General features: G+C 37.6%; 1 protein-coding gene across 4 annotated transcripts in view; it reads right to left on the reverse strand.

Moving 5' to 3' along the window:
• Nucleotides 1–2,755: 2,755 nt before the first annotated feature.
• Nucleotides 2,756–21,842, reverse strand: part of LOC133244211 (craniofacial development protein 2-like) — a 76,619-nt gene continuing 57,532 nt past the window's right edge. Inside the window, exons 3-4 of one of the 4 annotated variants that reach the window (XR_009735332.1) lie at nt 21,548–21,667; nt 2,756–4,610 (exon numbers count right to left, since the gene is read on the reverse strand). The gene's annotated coding sequence lies outside the window, so the exon portion shown is untranslated. Of the gene's footprint in view, nt 7,830–12,341; nt 15,354–17,580; nt 21,668–21,842 lie in introns of those variants that run through there. The other 3 variants (XR_009735330.1, XR_009735331.1, XR_009735329.1) reach the window with 3 other exon arrangements.

The following is a 21,842-nucleotide window of genomic DNA, read 5'->3' on the forward strand; positions in this document are numbered from 1 at the left end:
CTTCCCATTCTTTTCATCATATAGTTTTTGACAAATTAACCATCGTTAGTATTGTCAGGAAGGTAAGATTCATTAATATATGATTTCTTTAAATCCTTCAAATTTTAAATAATGACCAGTAGTTTCCAGAGAATTCTGGTACATGTTTTATTCATAGAGACCAAATGAATCTAAGAAAAGTAGGTCACAGAACACAATCTAATTCAAACTTGGCACTAAATGATGCAATGTTTTTTCTTCACATAATCATGATGTTCTAATCATTCTATGATTCTGACCTTTAAGTCAGTGGGTAGTCTATTATTACTTAGTAGCTGCTGAATCCACAGTCAACATTTTGGAGCTAAAGAATGCCCATCTTCTTTCAAAATCATTTGGCTTACAAAAAGCTGAGCCCAGCTAAAAACTCTTGCCAAGGTTTAATTATTTCATGCATATGAACTAAATAACAAATAGAATACAATTAGCAGAGGGTAAAAAAAATAGAGACTAGACTTCTTTTCTAACATATTAAAAACATTAAATATATTAAAACATTTTTTAAAAATTACCTTCAAGCATATTATAATCTCAAGAAACTATAAATCATATTTTTTCTACTTCTCAAATGTTATACTTTCTTTTTTCTATAGATAGTAGGCCAAAATAAAATTTTAGTCAAGTTAGAAATTTTAAAAATTCAAATAACAGAGTATCTGTTCTATCTACAGGCTACCAATAAGAGAGATCTTTTGCTTCTCAAAGATATATAATGCATACATTTAAAATGTAAAATGGTAATCAGAGATTGGCTCAACATCATAAATCAACTATACTTCAATTTAAAAAATTTTTTTTAAATTTTTGAAAGGAAAGGGGAAAGTTAGCTATGGTTCTAATTTAATACATTTTGCAAAAGTGAGTGTGTCCTTTTTTAAATTTTTTGTAAGAATAAAGTAAAACATAGTTTTCTTTCTAACAGGAGCATTTATATTAACAATATTCATTTATATTAACAATAGATTATTTAAGGGCTTCCCCAAAGGCCCAGTGGTAAAGAATCCACCTGCAATGCAGGAGACACAGGAGATACAGGTTTGATTCTTGGGCCAGGAAGGTCCCACGGAAAAGGAAATGGCAAACCACTCCAGCATTCTTGCCCAGAAAATCCCATGGACAGATGAGCCTAGAGAGCTACAGTCCAGGGGGTTGCGAAACAATAGAACATAACTGAGCAACTAAACGACAACAGAGTATTTAAGTAATTTTTAGATATTGTCAGCTTTCCTAAGATATTTATCACCTTTCCATCACATCCAAAGTTTCTATCTTAACAAAAGAACCCCAGAAATACAACATATCAAGAGGTCGTTAGAGGTGTACATAAGAACTTTTAAGAAAGAAAGGTGATTTGAAGTCTTAACTTTTAATTAATGTAATTTTCCCTTTACTTAGGAATATAGTTTCTATATAGTGATTTATTTGGTATAGTAATAAATTGCCTCTTTGGAAAGCTAGATACACAACTCTAAGATGGTCTTCAAAGACTACAATTTTTTTTTTTAGGTTAGTTGATGTATAGTTGATATAAGTTTCTGTGGTACAACATGATGATTAATAATTTTTAAAGGTTGTACTCCATTTATAGTTATTATAAAATATTGGCTATATACCCTGTGTAGTATAATATATCCTTGTAGCTTATTTATGTCATACACAGTAATTCAGAGTTCAGACTATAAGGTTCCCAACAATGAGCATTTTAACCTTCTGTCTATGAAAATGAAAATCAGTTCAGTTCAGTCGCTCAGTTGTGTCTGACTCTTTGTGACACCAGGCCTCCCTGTCTATCACCAACTCCCACAGTTTACTCAAACTCATGTCCATTGAGTCGGTGATGCCATCCAACCATCTCATCCTCTGTCATCCCCTTCTTCTCCTGCCTTCAGTCTTTCCCAGCATCAGGGTCTTTTCAAAGGAATCAGTTCTTCACATCAGGTGGCCAAAGTACTGGAGTTTCAGCTTCAATATCAGTCCTTCCAATGAATATTCAGGACTGATTTCCTTTAGGATGGACTGGTTAGACCTCCTTGCAGACCAAGGGACTCTCAAGAGTCTTTTCCAACACCACAGTTCAAAAGCATCAGTTCTTTGGTGCTCAGCTTTCTTTATAGTCCAACTCTCACATCCATACATGACCACAGGAAAAACCAAAGCCTTGACTAGATGGACCTTTGTTGGTAAAGTAATGTTTCTGCTTTTTAATATGTTGTCTAGGTTGGTCATAACTTCTCTTCCAAGGAGCAAGCATCTTTTAATTTCATGGCTGCAGTCACCATCTGCAGTGATTTTGGAGCCCCCAAAAATAAAGTCTGACACTGTTTCCCCTGTTTTCCCATCTATTTGCCATGAAGTGATGGGACCAGATGCCATGATTTTAGTTTTCTGAATGTTGAACTTTAAGCCAACTTTTTCACTCTCCTCTTTCACTTTCATCAAGAGGCTTTTTAGTTCCTCTTCACTTTCTGCCATAAAGGTGGTGTCATCTGCATATCTGAGGTGACTGATATTTCTCCCAGCAATCTTGATTCCTGCTTGTGCTTCTTCCAGCCCAGCATTTCTCATGATGTATAATTAAGTGCAAATATGCATGACTTAAAATGCAGGTGGGTTTTGAGGAATGGAAACTCAAAATGGCAAATACAATTCTAGATTCAGTAGTCCATGTTCTTTAAATAATCTTTGCTGTGAGATGTTAAAATATTGTGAGAAAATGGAAGTGTGAAAAGATGGTTTATTAGATATTCATTCTTAAGCTTCAAGGCACATATGCCTTCATGCATTCAAACGATGAACAAAAAAAAATAAAACTTTTAAATCACACCCAAAAGATAATCCTTCTGACTCAGACAGATGATTTATATCTGCCTTACTAAAATTTCCTACAAATCAATAAGGAAACATACAAATCAATAGACTAATGGGATTGGGGTATAAACAGGTAATTCACCAAAGAAGTACAAAAATAAAATACACATATAAAAGGATGCTGAACTTCACCAGTTAAAACATGTAAATTAAAATACATATGATATTTTTCTAATCAGACTAGAAAAATTTTAAAGGTTGATATCAACTGTTAGACAAGTGTGAGATATGGTAAAATAAGCTTTAAAGTTTTGATGAAAGTATAAATTTGTGCAAATTTTTGAAAAATGAATTTTCCTTATTAAAATCTGAAAAGTACAGTTCCTGTTACCTAGTAATCCCACTTCTAGGAATCCAACCTATAGATATGATTTCATGAGAATGTAAAAATAAAATAGAATGTGGTTATTACAACAGTGTTAGTAACAGCAAAAATTTAAAGCAGCTTATATACCTCCTGAAAAGTGAATGGTTCAATGAAGGGGTAGACATGAAACCAGGCTTCCCTGGTAGCTCAGATGGTAAGAATCTGCCTGCAGTGCAGGAGACCTGGGTTTGCTCCCTGGGTTGGGAAGATCCCCTGGAGCAGGGAATGGCAAGTCACTCTGATATTCTTGCCTGGAGAATTCCATGGACAGAGGAGCCTGGCGGGCTACAGTTCATGGGGTCACAGAGTCTTGACGTAACTGAGCACACACACAGAGACATAAAACCAGCACAACCATGTAAAAGGCACTGATAGGATTTCCAATGTACTGGCAGTGTTCTTTTTCTCCAGCTGAGTAGTGGATGTCTGGATGCTTACTATGCATATATGTATTTACATATGTAATTGTACATGTCTTTAAATGCTTCTGAATTTTAACCAAAAAATGAAAAGGAAAGAACGAAGGTAAATCTATACGGATTAATATAGTAAGATGTATGTGATATATTAATGAAAAAAACATAAGAGACCATAAAGCCTATTACAAATGGCATAATCCTTATTTTATGGGAAAAAAAAGTATCATATATGCATGCATATGGACATATCACATGCTTATATAAAAACCATGGAGAATATGTAACAAACCTCTGGAGAATGGGATTATAAGGATAATTTGGGGGGGAACAGTGTGGCATTGGAGAGATTTCATATCTTTTCTAAAACATAATTTTGATGGTATATATATATATATGGTATATACACATGTGTACATATAGATATGTATATATACACATACTTATGTATATATTTACTTCTATAGGTTTCAGCTGACAAATAAAATCTTGCCCAAGACAGTTTAGCAAGCAAAACAAGAGATCAAATTTGAATACATTCCAGTAAATATTTATACAGCTATAGAAAGTGAACTATATAGTAAAAATTGTCCCATATGCTTGGTGAGGAATAGTTTATAGAAAAGTTTAAGGCACTGTGATTAAAACTATGTTTCTCACATTGTAGTTAGACAAATGAAATCATTTTATCAACTACAGCTGATCTATTTTTATATAAAATTTATAGCAAAGAATCTGAATTCAACTGTTTTAGAAATGCTGTTCTTGTTCAGTTGCCAAGTCATGTCCAGCTCTTTGCGATCATGTGGAATATAACACGCCAGGCTTCCCTGTCCTTCACCATCCCCCGGAGTTTGCCCAAGTTCATGTCCATTGAATCGGTGATGCCATCCAACCATCTCATCCTTTGTCACCCCCTCCTATAATATATTAAAAAATTTTCCCAAATAGTAATTAAAAGAAAATACTTATTTAATTATACTTAAGTTCTAAGCATGATTCTAAGTGTTTTTATGTATTAATTCAATTATTACAACCAATTATTATAATTATATATAGTTTATAGATGAGATACAGAGAAGTTAAATCATTTGACAAAGGTCACACAGCTTGTATCAGAACAGGGATTTAAACTCAGGCATTTTGATTCTCATTTTCCACCATTCTATACTGTCTCTTAAAGAATTTTAACTAAAACCTAATATTCATTATTAAATGATATATTGCAGCACTGAAGTATGTTTTGTGTCTACCTCCATGAGATACATGAAAACATTTTGAAAAATATAGAACATTATAAAATGCAAAATATTAAGATTGTATGTATGTACACTGATGTATAGAACAGTCTTATGGACTCTGTGGGAGAGGGAGAGGGTGGGAAGATTTGGGAGAATGACATTGAAACACGTAAAATATCATGTAAGAAACAAGATGCCAGTCCAGGTTCGATGCACGATACTGGATGCTTGGGGCTAGTGCACTGGGACGACCCAGAGGGATGGTATGGGGAGGGAGGAGGGAGGAGGGTTCAGGATGGGGAACACATGTATACCTGTGGCAGATTCATTTTGATATTTGGCAAAACTAATACAATTACATAAAGTTTAAAAATAAAATAAAATTTAAAAAAAATAATAAAAACAAAAAATAATAAAAAAACAGCAAAAAAAATTTTTTTCATTAACATTAAAACAACTTTTTAAAAACTGTGGTATGGCCATGTCTTGGGATACCATAAAGCAATGAACATGAATAAATTCCTGGTACATACATTAATAAACAGAAGAACCTCAAAAACAGTGGTGAGCAAAAGTAACAAATCACAAAAATACAAAAAAATAAAATAAAATAAAATAAAATGCAAAATATTAAGATTGTAAAGCTTTAGTTATTATCTCCCTCTCCATAATTCAAAGATTCTTATTCTTTGGATCTACAGTAGATTATATGGAATGTTATGCTTGTCAAGACAAAATTTGCTTTTGAAGGACATAGTATATAATTTTGAGATACTGATCATAACTTTCTTATTTACTTCACAGTAATATGAATTACTTCACAGACTAATATGAATTGCCCCAACAATTGTGTTTATACATTCCAGTGCCAAGGAACTATAGAGCTCATTAAGTCATAGTTTATCTATCGAAATTTATTCTGTGTGAATAGATAAAAGTTTCAGAGTAAATGATACCGTACAGTATTTTTTTTCCAACAAATTAAAATTCACTTTAGAGGATGGAAAGCATTTTTTTTAAATTCTAGAGAATAATTACAACATTGCATATAAGGAAGAATTAAAATGAGTGTCATAAGATACATGAGGTATATAACAGTTCAGAGAAGGTAGAAACTGTTGGATTATGAAATAATTACAGGAGTTTTTAATGCCTAATTAAGTTGGGTCTGCAAGGCAGGGAAAGAATCAAGAGTTCATAAAAGAGGATAATTTACTTTTGGTTCTTAACAAATTAAATATAATTATGACTTTATTTTGCCTACTTTCTTAGAACTGTTGAAAATCACTGTAATTCTGGAGGTACATTTCAGAAAAAATATAGTAGTGAAAAGGTTGCTGGTTTTTTCAAACTATTCATGTGATAATGTTTTTCTAACATTATCACATGAATAGTTCTTCCATTTTTTTAATCCAAGTCAATTAAATGATGAAAATCCCTTCTTTTGTAATTCTTTTAGCATTAATTACTAGAATTTAATTACTGTTTCTCTGATTTTAGTTAGACAAGCCCAAACAAACATATAGACCAATTGACTGCTAGTTATTACATATATGTTTTACTAATGAAAAATGTAGGGGGCACTGATTGGCCAAGGTTATCTGGTAACATTCAGGACTTCAAACTTTCATTTCAAAGCTTTGCCATACTTAGGTTATCATAGCTTGGAAATATGAAAGTGAAAACACTAGGAATCTGAACTCTCAAATCAATAGTGGGAGGTAGCAAAAGACAGGGGGCCTACAATGAGTTACATCTCCCAGTCCTCTGAAAAGCAAATGTAGTTTATACCAGGAAAAGTCATTTAAGTAAAATGTTACATGCTGTAAGAGAGGAAAAGGAAGTTGTCTAAGAATTGGCTGTTAAAGAACATTCAGTTAGAGGCAACTCTAATGATGGAACTGCCAGGAAGTGGTTTAAAATATTTCCTTTAAAAAAAGATAGTACAGCAACTAGTTTTATTATCCTTAATAAGTTCCCTGGGCCTTATTTATATTTACCCAGAAATCTGTGAGTGCTTACATTTACAGATATTCTTAAAAGAGCTCCCATCCTTCCTATTACATGGTGGGAAAAGAGTGGGTGTTATGTCATATTGTGGGTAGGAAAGGGTAGGACAGCACAAGAGGTAGGTTTTGGTGCCAACAGACTGAGAACTTGTCCCAGAATTAATGCCTGGAAGGAATCCAAACTCGCAGTAATCAACATTCAGTCCGTATTCCACACAAGCAAAAAGGAACAAACCATGTAATAAGAAAATCAGACAAACTAAAAAAGAAACTATTAGAGACCCCCCAAAATGGTTTCTTTTTAAAATGCATTGGAGAAGTGGTCAAGGTCATATTATTTTAAAACATAGATTATCCTTCTGATGAGCTAAGGCTACAGCAAAAGCAGTATGGAGCAGTTACCTAATCAATTACATAGGAAGTGGAGCAAAATATTGTTCACTAAGGTTGTGTCAGGAAACTGAATAATACTGAAATTTAAGTTCACTGGGGCATGAACCCAAATGCAAACTACACACTAAAAAAATTAGCTTGAACTAACTATGAAGCTGCAATCAGCAACTGGGTTTTTTAATGCATGTGGATTTTTCAGTTAGACTCATATTGCTTTGGTCAATGAAAGGATTCCTTGATTTTTTTTGAAGAATTGGAAATGATACATCATTACCCATTAGCTAGGTCAAGAGTATAGGTAATTGGTACTACTGTTTTCTTGAACCAAGAGAGTGTTTTAGATCAGATATATTCTTTATTTTCTCTTTCTTCCAATATCTCCTTCTTCCCAAAGGGAGAGAGAAGCAGTACTTAACTAATACACAAAAATCTTTTCTGATGCTCATGCTCTCCTCTCAGTTGTGCAGATATGGATGTGAAAAGGACATCCTATAGTCTGCAATGAAAATGAAAAAGATTATTTATCAAACTTGGTTAATAAAATGCAAAATAATATACTTTATGATGAGGCTTGACAAGATTGATAAACAATATGATAAAAAGCATAAAGAACTAAAACCCAGAAACTAGTCCACTCTCTAGTCCTGTTACCTTGTACAGATGATGCTTTCTGGGGTTCAGTTTTATCATCTATGCACCTACTCTATGAGTGGTTTTGAGGGATTAGATGAGATTAATATCTTGAAACAAATAACAGAGCTGTATACAAAGACATGCTATTACTGACCTTGTGTTCTATTTTATTATTTGTCAATTAGCATATAAATGCAGTCTCTTATGAAGCACAATGGACCTGGAATCTTAATTGAAACTTTTCTAGCCCTTATTTTTTTCTTAATAAATAAGGAGTAGTGTCACATATAGTTCCTTTGGTGAAATGCTTTTGGTGGGGGCTCTTTATATATGTCAAATAACAAGTCATAAAATTGGGAATTTCTTGGAAATTCCAGATTCAGCATCTGGATTAGCTTAGATTAGCGTTGGGAGTAAATGACAGAAACAATAGCTTAATAAAGAGAGAAATTTGTTTTTGCCTCATAGAAAATTCCAGGAAGTGGTTCATGACTGGCACTATGACCCATATTGCCAAGAACTCATTCATCTTGATATTCTGAACTGCGGGGCTTCAACCTCCTGGTCTAAGATGGCAGCATCACATTCCAGTGGAGCAAACAGGGGAAGGCTCAGGGGATAAGAGTAAAGGGGCCTGCATCTTGCTCTCTTTTGAAGAATGCTCATGAAAACTGCCACAAGAGGAACTTCCCTGGGGGTGCAGTGGATAAAGCATCTGCTTGCCAACCCAGGGGACATGGGTTCCATCTCTGCTCCAGGAAAATTCTACATGTCGCAGCCTGTGTGCTCCACCTGCTGGGCTTGTGCTCTAAAGCCAGAAAGCCAAAACTATTGAGCCTGCATGCTGCAACTACTAAAGCCCATGCACTTAAGAGACTGTGCTCGGCAACAAGTCACTGCAATGAGAAGCCTGTGCACTGCAACCAGAGAGTTAGTTAACCCCTGCTCTCTGCAACTAGAGAAGGCCTGTGTGCAGCAACGAAGACCCAGTGCAGCCAATAATTAATTAATGAATGAATTAAAAAACTGCCAAAAGACACTTCCATTTGTATGCTGCTGGCCATGCCTGCTTGCAAGCTGGAAATAAAATGTCTGTTGCAAATGGTCACAAATCTGACCTTCTACAACTCTGGGAACAACTATTGGGGGATAACTATCAGTCTCTGCCATTTATCATTTAATTTATATAACTATTTTAGTTTAGAAACTTTTTCTTCTTGAATGAGTAAAGAGACTGGACCAAGAAATATGTCAGAAAAGTGAAATAAAGCTGCTTTGTGAATGTTTATTATTGTCTTTTTAATTCTGAAGAGTAGAAAGCTCCAATGGGGGCTTCCCAGGTGGCTCTAGTGGTAAAGAACCTGCTTGCAATGCAGGAGAGGAAAGAGAGGCGGGTCCGATCTCTCAGTCCAGAAGATCCCCTGGAGGAGGGCACGGCAACCCACTCCAGTATTCTTGCCTGGAGAACCCCATGGACAGAGGAGCCTGGCAGGCTACAGTCCATAGGTCACAAAGAGTTGAACAGGACTACAGTGACTTAGCACACACACACAGCCTCCAATGACTTTAGTGGTTTAAAATGCTGATTAGGTTTATCATTGTGTAATTATTATTCCTATACTTCTGAATATCTAAAATGCTTATTTCTCTGTCTGCACATTGACCTACAACATACTAAACAAAGCTGAAACTAATGTAAGCATAAATAAGAAGAAAACGAAAATTTTCAAAACATTTACAAGAACCATGAAGGGGAGGCAGCATGAAATATGGCAAGAGCACAGGTTTTGTAAAGAGAGTCCTGGGACAGAAGCCCACCGTCCACGCATTCATGCATTCACTCATAGCATCTACAGACATTATGTGTGTATGTTTCAGATACTGTGTGTTACTCACGGAATGCACAACTTGCTTAGGGAGACAGGAAAAAACCTACAATTTTATAAATAATAATTCAAATTAAAACTGCAATAAGTAATTCAAAGTAAGAGTACAGGGTTCTATGAATATCTAAACACAAGATCTAGCAATTACACAGAATGAGGGAAATTTATATTTACTATTTGAAAGATCTTTTACACTTGAAAGTTTAGATACATTACATGAAAAAAAAGAAATTGCAAAATAGGGTGCACAGTATAATTCAATTTCATTTATAGAGTTGCCCCTCAAAATTGTAAAAATATTATTACTGTTTTTGTGACAATATTATGCATGTATAAATCCACAGAAAAAAATTGTAGGAATTACTTTGAACTATCAACAGAAGTCATCTCTGATATTTTTGTTAAATATTTTTCTAAGGATTGAATTGTTTGCAACCAGCACATGTATTTCATTTGTGCTCAGAAAAAATTCTTTAAATGCATTTAAAATATAAGTTTAGGAATATAAAATTAACTGCAACATGAGTCTGATGTCTGGACACTGACCTACATCTAGTAAATGTTCAGTTCAGTTCAGTTCAGTCGCTCAGTCGTGTCCGACTCTTTGCAGCTCCCAAGGACTGCAGCACACCAGGCCTCCCTGTCCATTACCAGCTCCCAGAGTTTACTCAAACTCATGTCCATTGAGTCGGTGATGCCATCCAACCATCTCATCTTCTGTCATCACCTTCTTCTCCTGCCTTCAGTCTTTCCCAGTATCAGGGTCTTTTCAAAGGAATCAGTTCTTCACATCAGGTGGCTAAAGTACTGGAGTTTCAGCTTCAATATCAGTCCTTCTGATGAATATTCAGGACTGATTTCCTTTAGGATGGACTGGTTAGATCTCCTTGCAGACCAAGGGACTCTCAAGAGTCTTTTCCAACACCACAGTTCAAAAGCATCAGTTCTTCGGTGCTCAGCTTTCTTTATAGTCCAACTCTCACATCCATACATGACTACTGGAAAAACCATAGGCTTGACTAGATGGACCTTTGTTGGTAAAGTAATGTTTCTGCTTTTTAATATGTTGTCTAGGTTGGTCATAACTTCTCTTCCAAGGAGAAGCGTCTTTTAATTTCATGATGCAATCACCATTTGCAGTGATTTTGGAGCCCGGAAAAATAAAGTTTGCCACTGTTTTCCTATCTATTTGCCATGAAGTGATGGGACCAGATGCCATGATTTTAGTTTTCTGAATGTTGAGCTTTAAGCCAACTTTTTTACCCTCCTCTTTCACTTTCATCAAGAGGCTCTTTAGTTCTTCTTCCCTTTCTGCCATAAGGGTGGTGTCACCTGTATATCCAAGGTTATTGATATTTCTCCCAGCAATCATGATTCCAGTTTGTGCTTTATTCAGGCCACTGTTTCTCATGATGTATTCTGCATATAAGTTAAATAAGCAGGGTGACAATGTACAGCCTTGACATAACTCCTTTCCTGATTTGGAACCAGTCTGTTGTTCCATGTCCAGTTCTAACTGTTGCTTCTTAACCTGCATACAGATTTCTCAGGAGGCAGGTCAGGTGGTCTGGTATTCCCATCTCTTGAAGAATTCTCCACAGTTTGTGGTGATCCACACAGTCAAAGGCTTTGGCATAGTCAAGAAAGCAGAAATAGATGTTTTTCTGGAACTCTCTTGCTTTTTTAATAATCCAACAGATGTTGGCAATTTGATCTCTGGTTCCTCTGCCTTTTCTAAAACCAGCTTGAACATCTGGAAGTTCATGGTTCATGTATTGCTGAAGCCTGGCTTGGAGAATTTTGAGCACTACTTTACTAGCGTGTGAAATGAATGCAATTGTGCGATAGTTTGAGCATTCTTTGGCATTGCCTTTCTTTGGGATTGGAATGAAAACATGTTTTCCAGTCCTGTGGCCACTGCTGAGTTTTCCAAATTTGTTGGCATATTGAGTGCAGCACTTTCACAGCATCATTTTTTAGGATTTGAAATAGCTCAATTGGAATTCCATCACATCCACTAGCTTTTGTTCATTGTGATGCTTCCTAAGGCCCACTTGACTTCGCATTCTAGGATGTCTGGCTCTAGGTGAATGAACATACCATTGTGATTATCTGGGTCATGAAGATCCTTTTTATATAGTTCTTCTTTTTATATAGTGTATTCTTGCTACCTCTTCTTAATATCTTCTGCTTCTGTTAGATCCATACTATTTCTGTCCTTTATTGAGGTCATCTTTGCATGAAGTGTTCCCTTGCAGTGTTTTGTTAAGTACTCACTGTGTGTTTATTTTGTGAGAGCCAAAATCATCTCTACTTTAATTCCTTCAGTATTCCTATAAACTAAGGGAAATCAGAACTTACTTTCATTGCTTTGTAAATGGAAAAATATAGTTATCTTTAATGTTGGATACCAAATCTTGAGTTTTTACTATGAAGGAAATAATTAACATATTTTAAAATGGGTTTCCCTGGTGGCTCAAGTGGTAAAGAATCCACCTGCAATGCAGGAGACCTGGGTTCAATCCCTGGGTTGGGAAGATCCCTTGTAGAAGGGAATACTGCACTGCTGTTTAATCACTAAGTCATGTTTGACTCTTTTGTGACCCCATTTGGCTGTAGCCCACCAGGCTCCTCTGAATATTTTACTTATTTATTCTTTTGTTTGTTAATGTTTTTCTATTAGGTCTTCCCAGGTGGTTCAGTGGTAAAGAAACCGCCTGCCAATGCAAGAGATGTGGGTTTGATCCTGAAATGGCAACCCACTGCAGTATTCTTGCCTGGGAATTCCCATGGACAAAGCAGTCGCAAGAGTCAGACTTGATTTAGTGACTAAATAGCAGCACAACATTCTTCCAATTAAAAAGGGTTGCCATTCCCTTCTCCAAGAGATCTTCCCAACCCAGGGATTGAACCCAGGTCTCCTGCATTGCAGGTGGATTCTTTATGGTCTGAGCCACCAGGGAAGCCCCAGATAGAAAATGAAAAGGACGTAGACCCTGCCTTCAAAACACTTTTGATTTAGTGATAGAGACAGATACATAAATAATTTTCTAAATATACTACTAGAAAAGTAAGATAACCACAGGCAAATTTTAGATGTAAGCATAACTCTAACATGCCAGTGCATGCAAATTCTTCTATAGAGTGTCACAGAATTACACACTTTATTATGAGGGAAACCAAGGGCAAAAAGCATCAATGGCTTTCTCTGTGGCAAAAACACAAAAATACAGAAAAATAAATTTGAGCTGAGAAGACAAGAGGAGAAAGACAGATTTTGCTCAAATAGCTATCATACTTATAAAGCTTCATGGCTTTTGTGTAAAATGTCACTTTCTAGTCTTTATGTAATGATCCTTAATTGTGAAACAGTTTAGCTGCTGACAATGTAAAACCATCGCAGAAAAAGTCCTTCTCCTATCTCAAAAAAGTTCTGCTTTTCTCTTTTTTGTCAGTTTTTCTAGTGGTGACTGTGGTAATAAAAGAAAGCCTTAGATCCATAGTGATAAGATGGAGTGGTTTTCTTTCTTGGCAGTCAGTATGGGCATTTATATTGAGAGCTCACTAATAAGCATTTTCATTATCAGTGTAATGAAATGCCTTCATAATGGTTTTGCAGACAGAATCAGCTCTCACTGAGACATGCACTCATTCATCCAACGAACACTCTCTATCACCTACAATATGCCAAATCATTATTGGGCTCTGAGCTCTAAGAAATAAGGAAGCCAAAGTCCATGCCCTTGAATTCACATAGAGACTCATTGTATAGGGAACAAATTTCCTAAACTCTGGCATTCTGTGGTGAATAGAATCAACCATACTGTTAACCACATGGTCTTCATTTCTCCATTCATTTAATAAACGTGCATTGAACTCCTTCTAAGTAGCAAGAACTGTGCTAAACACAAAACAGCAGTTAAAAGCAGCCATGGCCTCTCTTCTAAAAGAGTACATAGTCGGGCTAGGGCAGACTGAGGAAGCAATTGTTAGTTTCCTAAACAATTTCCACTATCCCTTCTTTTTCTCTAAAAGAAAACTGATTCTTGCATGGGGAGCAGTATGTCCCGCTTCACATAATGGGTCATGATTAGTTTAAACCTGTGATTCCCAAACTGTATGCCCAGTTTCCAAGGACACTGGAGTAAACTCACTGGGGGCCATAGCATATTTTCATTTTCAAGGGGAACACAGTGGAGCTCAGTATCTGTTGGACAGCACACACTACTAGCTTAAGGTGCAGTTTTCACACCTGTAGACTCTGCCATATCACTGGAAAACTGGATTTTCAGTGGTTGCCGACTGAAAAAGAAAGTGTGGCGTGAAATGCATGTAGAATGAGAAATGGCAATGACCAGTGTGATTCCAGTGTTTGAGAAGTTATGGAGAACCCAATACAGAATTCTCATTAATAACACATGGCTATTATTGTTCTTTCAATTTATGTGCATAATTTATTCAAATGGCTACTAAGTTGTAAATGGAATTATTCTGTATTTCTTGGGGCTTCCCTGATAGCTCAGTTGGTAAAAAATCCGCCTGCAATGCAGAGACCCTGGTTCAATTCCTGGGGTGGGAAATATGCTGGAAAAGGGTTAGGTTACCCACCCCCATATTCTTAGGCTTCTCTGGTGGCTCAGCTGGTAAAGAATCTGCCTGCAATCCAGGATACCTGGATTTGATCTCTGGGTTGGGAAGATTCCCCGGAGAAGGGAAAGGCTACCCACTCCAGTATTCTGGCCTGCAGAATTCCATGGACTGAAGTCCATAGGGTCGCAAAGAGTCAGACACGACTGAATGACTTTCACTTGGCACCATGAAAATATTTACTGAGATCCCAAGGGAGCTGTGAACCAAGAAACTTTGGGAGCCTTTGGTCAAAGCCAATCATGTAAAACCTGTTTCCTGTTTCTTCAGCTTCCTTGTCTCTAGAGGTGACCATATGACCCAATTTCGGCCTAAACAGAAATTTACTGGGAGGTAAAGGAGGAATGAAGGTGCTCAGAGAACATTTACTTTGCTGATAACAGGGGACAATGACTAAGATTGTCAGTTGTCCTTCAAAAGTCCAATTCCTTTAATAGTAAAATCTTACAAGTTTCAGCCACAGACCACTTGCTCCAGTATATTTTCCAGCTACATGTGACCCAATTGACTAAACTGTGGCTAAAGGTACATGAGGAGAAGTGATACATGAAAAGTCTGGATCATACCCTACAAAGGAATGAGTGCACCTTCTAGTTCTGTTCCCTTCGTGGGTCACAGCCTTGTCCTGGTGAAGGGGCTTGCATAAATCAATGAAGCCACGAGCCATGCTGTGCAGGGCCAGCCAAGATGGAAAGGTCATAGTGGAGAGTTCTGACAAAACGTGAACCACTTGAAGAGGCAATGGCAAACAACTCCAGTATTCTTGCCACCAGAATCCCATGACCAGTATGAAAAGGCAAAAAGTTATGATACCGGAAGATGAGCCCCTCATGTAGGAAGGTGTCCAATATGCTCTGGGGGAAAAGCAGAGGGCAATTACTATATATAGTACGCTAGTACAGTAAAATCTCTTTGATATGAACACATCCTATTGATTCAAAATAATAACTGGATAAATTCTCATTATTATAATGCATAAACCATATTTCTTTGGTTAATAAGCAAGATTTAGTTAGTGAGTCAACTTGAGATTCTTAACCTGTACTGCTTAGGACTAGACTCCAGCTCGTGGTAGGTTACCTCTCTAAGGTGCGGGTCACATGATTCTTGGACTATGACTAGAAGGAGCAAAGAGGCAGAGCTTTAGGCATTGCTCCATGAATGAGTCTCTCTTAACTGAGGTAGAAATATGAATAAGTGACATAAAGACAAAAGAAGACTTAGGAACAGACATGAATCAGCTAATGTCTCAGTTTCCCCTGTCCCACGGTTCATGTTACATCCATCTGGCTATTCGAACTGGCCTTTTCTCAGTTCTTAAATATGCCATGCTCATTCCTACTTCATGGCTTTTGCATGTGCTGTTTGCTCTGCCTAGAACACTGTCATGTCCCCAAATTTCTTCCATCCCCTCCCACTCTGCCTAGCTACATCTTCATTTTCCAGATCTCTTTCTGCACCTCCTCTCAGAGAACCCATACCTGACCCTCAGCTTAAGTTATACTCTTTTAAACATGCTGCACAGAGTCTTGTAAAACCCATGACACTTGAAAAAAGTTATCAAGTTTTCTTTTATGTTAGATTAAAAGCCCCATTAGGGTGTGTTCCAATTCTGTCCCAAGTCATTGTTAAAGTCCAAGGACTTTACTCATTTGATACATATTAGATATTTGATAAATATTTGTTCCATGAATGAATAAACAAAAGGAGAAAGAAAACCTGTACCTTCAGTTGAAATGCTCATTTAAGGATTTATGGTGGAGAAAGCCTTTCAGACAGGCTCTGAAAATGGACACAATAGTGAGACACAGTGGGAATAGTTCATGGTGAGGTTAGGAGATAAAAAAGCTTGAGGGTGGTCGGCGAGGAGTGGACAGTTCAGTTTGGCCATAGAATATGGACCATATGCTGCTGCTGCTGCTGCTGCTAAGTCGCTTCAGTCGTGTCCGACTGTGCGACCCCATAGACGGCAGCCCACTAGGCTCCCCCGTCCCTGGGATTCTCCAGGCAAGAACACTGGAGTGGGTTGCCATTTCCTTCTCCAATGCATGAAAGTGAAAAGTGAAAGTGAAGTCGCTCAGTCGTGTCCAACTCTTAGCAACCCCATGGACTGCAGCTTACCAAGCTCCTCTGTCCATGGGATTTTCTAGGCAAGGGTACCAGAGTGGGGTGCCATTGCCTTCTCCATATAGAGAGTAGGAAAAGATTAGGTTGGAAAGGAAGGTCAACATAATATGGTGGGAAAGGCCTGTCTTGAAAATATTTAATTTTGTATTTATCATGAGAAAAATGAACAAACTGTGTACATAGGCTAAATGAAAGGGGAAAGAAGATGAATGGAGGAAACCTGTCCACAAACCAAGTGATGGTCCAGGAAACAACTAATAATAATAAAAATAGAACAGCTGACAGCAGAACATTAATGGGAAAAAAAAGGCAGTGAGAAAAAGAATTACGTGTTTAACACGTGTACATCCATGGCGGATTCATGTTGATGTATGGCAAAATCAATACAATATTGTAAAGTAATTAGCCTCCAATTAAAATAAATAAATTCACATTTTAAAAAAAGAATTACATGTTTAATGTGGATTCTGTGGAAAAAGACTGATGTGTTTAGCTAAAATATCTAGGGGGAGACAAGAAAGAGAGATAAGCTGGTGTGCTTCCTGAGATTTCTGTAAGAGTAACTGGGACAATGGTGAAGCCAGGAAAGTCAGAATAATCTGGTTTTAGAGATGGCGAAGGCAATGGCACTCCACTCCAGTACTCTTGCCTGGAAAATCCCATGGATGGAGGAGCTTGGTGGGCTGCAGTCCATGGGGTCGCTAAGAGTCGGACACAACTGAAGAGACTTAGCAGCAGCAGCAGCTGCAGCAGAGATGGTGAAAGAGGGGAATGATGTAACACACTGAACTGTAACAAATGTAACAATATTGAGCTGGATTTTTTTTTTTTTTTTACTTTACAATATTGTATTGGTTTTGCCATACATCAACATGCATCCGCCATGGGTGTACACGTGTTCCCCATCCTGAACCCCCTCCCACTTCCCTTCCCATTCCATCCCTCTGGGTCATCCCAGTGCATCAGCCCCAAGCTTCCTGTATCCTGCATCGAACCTGGACTGGTGATTCATTTCTTATATGATATTATACATGTTTTAATGCCATTCTCCCAAATCATCCCTCGCCTCCCTCTCCCACAGAGTCCAAAAGTCTGTTCTTTATATCTGTGTCTCTTTTGCTGTCTCACATACAGGGTTGTCGTTACCATCTTTCTAAATTCCATATATATGCGTTAGTATACTGTATTGGTGTTTTTCTTTCTGGCTTACTTCATTCTGTATAATCGGCTCCAGTTTCATCCACCTCATTAGAACTGATTCAAATGTATTCTTTTTAATGACTGAGTAATACTCCATTGTGTATATGTACCACAGCTTTCTTATCCATTCATCTGCTGATGGACATCTAGGTTGCTTCCATGTCCTGGCTATTATAAACAGTGCTGCGATGAACATTGGGGTACACGTGTCTCTTTCAATTCCGGTTTCCTCGGTGGTGTGTATGCCCAGCAGTGGGATTGCTGGGTTGTATGGCAGTTCTATTTCCAATTTTTTAAGGAATCTCCATGCTGTTCTCCATAGTGGCTGTACTAGTTTGCATTCCCGCCAACAGTGTAAGACGGTTCTCGTTTCTCCACATCCTCTCCAGCATTTATTGCTTGTAGACTTTTGGATCGCAGCCATTCTGACTGGCGTGAAATGGTACTTCATTGTGGTTTTTGATTTTTTTTTTTAAAACTCACCTTGAACACTGTAGATCGTGGCTGAAGATTAATGTAGAACTTCTGCTCTGATGAGTTTATCATTACATTTCTGATAATTCCTAGTCTGTTTTTCACATGCTTTTGTACCAGAGGGGTGCTTCAAGCCGTAAGATAAACATAGTGTGCTTTTTTGGAGAAATAACTGTGCAGAAAATTTGGGGCAATAACCACCAACCAACTTAATCCCTTTGCCCAACTTAAAAATACTTTTTACCTTAAAACAAACAGAAATGTGCTAGAAGAGAAGGCAAGAATCGCTTGGATTTTTTTTTTTAAAGAATTTTATTTGTTCATTTTTGGTTGTGCTGCGTCATTGCTGCATAGGCTTTTCTCTAGTTGTAGCAAGCGGGGCCTACTCTTCAGTGGCAGTGCACGGACTTATTGTGGTGGCTTCTTTGTTGTAGGGCACAGGCTCTAGGGTGCTCAGGTTTCAGTAGTTACAGTGTGTGGGCTCAGAAGTTGTGGTTCCAGGGCTCTAGAGCACAGGCTTAATAGGTTGTGGCACACAGGCTTAGTTGCTCTGTGACCTGGGGGATCCCAGGACTGGGGATCAGACCCATATCCCCTGCATTGGTAGGCAGATTCTTTACCACTGAGCCATCAGGGAAGCCCAGGATTCACTTGGATTTTTAAACGACTCTCTCAAATTCAAAGAAATATCATGCTTGGCAAACTGCTTTATCTTCCCATCCCTCATTTCGAGTTTATTTTGCTAAGTGACTTGTCTAAATAGTTTTTCATATCTGTTACAGCTAGTAAGTGGCATAGCAAGAATTTTAAACCAGATCTCTCTGGAGTGTGCACTCTGAACACTACTTCCCTTCAATGATGTTTGAGTTTTAACATTTAATATCACTCACCAAGTAAATGACAACATAATGCCAAATACTGACAGCTAGCAATTTTTCAGTATGCATTAGCAGGGTCTCCAAGAATGCAATCAGAGCAAGTGATTTTTCACAGGGCTTGGGAGACATGGAAAATGGGATCATCAAAAGGACTAGTGTGCTATTTCCTAGCTCAGTTTCAGTTCAGTTCATTCGCTCAGTAGTGTCTGACCCCATGAACTGCAGCACGCCAGGCCTCCCTGTCCATCACCAACTCCTGGAGCTTACCCAAACTCATGTCCATTGAGTTGGTGATGCCATCCAACCATCTCATTCTCTGTCATCCCCCTCTCCTCCTGCCTTCAATCTTTCCCAGCTCAGTGACCATTAATTTACATGGGTATGTTAAACATTCTTTGAAGGCTCAAACCATCCTTCAAACTTTTAAAACATAAAGCTGATATCATTTTCCTGTTCAAACTCTTGAAAGCACAGTTTAGAAAGTCCTTCACAATCTAGTTCCAAGGACTTCTCTGGTGGTCCAGTGATTGGGAATCTGCAGAGCATGGGCTCTAGACTTCAAAGGTTAATAAAGGTTAGTCAGATTAAAGTGAGGAGACTGGGTTGGGAGGGAAGCATTTCAGGCAAGAACAGGCAAAAGCAACATCATGTGGAAGAAAGAGCGAGGCCCACCAAGGAGAGTTCACTGAGGGAAGGATGATGAGAGAGGCTGACAAGGTGGGTAGGCAAAAGCCAGAAGCTGGAAAGTCATGTGGAATGTGGGCCTTCCCTTTATGGGCAATGGGAAGTCCACAAAGGGTACTGAGCAAGGAATGACATGCTTAGATCAGACTTACGCTTCAGATAGTTCACTCTGGAGTCACTTGGAAATGGTATTAACAGGCACCACTCCATGACTGCTATTTCCAGATGTATTATCTTCCACTGACTTTTACAGGTAAATGTGGAAACTGATGAATGGATTTACTTGACAAAATTGTAGTTTGAATTCTTATCGGATTTTAAAACACAGTAATTAAAAATACAAAAGCTTTTCCCTGAAAGCCTTAGGGTGCATGTTAGTGTGTTTTGTTTTGTTTTTTATAATCTTTAATAACTATAACAAGCAAATTACTTTGAAGCACTCCATTTTTAAGATGTTGCTCAATACATGAAATGTGATATTATACCATTACCAAACTGCTTTATAATCTTTTTTAAAAAGTCCTTATTTGAATACACAAATATGATCAATGAATACAGAATTACATAATCACCAAGAGAAGTTACTAGAGTTTTCATAATGGTCTTTTGGTTTTTCCTCTGCTGATATTGGTGCCAAAGAAATTAGGTTATAACTATTGTTTCTTTTTGTGGCTGAAGAAACATTTCCAAGTACAGAATGAATGGAGTTCATTCAGAGGCCTTGCAAATGGGCTGTGGCCCCTTATTATGCATAATGGGCCCCAGAGAGGATATTTAGAACAAAACCAACTTTTTTTTTTTAACCCGTTGACAAGGTCCTCACATTTTAAAGGAGCTCTACACCCCGGATTTACTTAAGTTTATCTGTCCTTTTATCCTTCTACAGAAGGATAGAAATTAAGGATCCTCGACAGTCTTCCCCTCAGAAAAGGCAGCTGATTCTTAAAAATTTATTTATTCGTTTAGTTTTTGTTTGTGCTGGGTCTTCACTGTTGCACCTGGGCTTTCTCTAGTTGTGGCGTGCAGGGGCTATTTTAGTTATGTGTGGGCTTATCTTGTTGCGAGAAGCATGGGCTCTCAGCATGCAGGCTCAATAACTGTACATGGGCTTAGTTTCCCAGAGGCATGTGGAATCTTCCTGGACCAGGGATTGAACCTATGTCCCCTCCACTGGCAGGTGGATTCTTATCCACTGCACCACCAGGGAGGTCCTGAGTTTTTTTTTAATAACAGGGTAAACTGCATGTTATTTAAAACTTTAATTACAGAGGACGTAAGTTTTTCCAATAGCCTAAGCCTGACACAATGACATGAAATAACATTTGAGAAGAAAATAAAGAGAGCTTGGTGGAGGGGGCAGGTCCCTGTAAATGGAAAAAAGGTCAAAAAGTGTTGGTTGCATCTTTCAGTAAACCTAATTTATTTTTGTTACTGTTGTTCCTGAATACATCAGGGCTTCGTGCACTTTTCTTTGAATTCTTAAAAGATGAGAGAAGACACTACAAGTTGGGAAAAGAAATTGTAACCCACTTCCTCCACACCCTCTTGACACTTACTGTCAATCCTTCCTGTGGTCTTTGCTTATATAGTATTCTGTCTCATTATGACTGGACTGTGAAGAGTCAAATAACTGTCATCAACAATGTAGTATCAAACTGAAGGTCCCATATTTTTGTTAAACTTACCCATTTTGTCAACTTGGTCCATTCTTATCGCTTGTTCAACCACATAAAAATCTCCTAAAGTTACCAAAGTTCACAGCTGGCAAATTAGCAGAGAAGTAAAGGAGTTGGACATGACAGCAACTAAACAACAACAAAAAAAACCTGTCACCTAATGCAATGGCTTCAGACAAAGTCAAAGGATTTTAATCTGAGAGGAAAGGAATTTCAAATTTCTGACCTACGAGTTCAATATTTAAAGGTTCTCTCGTATTTTTTTTTTTTTTAGCAAGGGAATTAATTTATTCCTAGATTGGCC

This window comes from Bos javanicus, chromosome 3, assembly GCF_032452875.1.
Source record: "Bos javanicus breed banteng chromosome 3, ARS-OSU_banteng_1.0, whole genome shotgun sequence".
Lineage (NCBI taxonomy): Eukaryota > Metazoa > Chordata > Mammalia > Artiodactyla > Bovidae > Bos > Bos javanicus.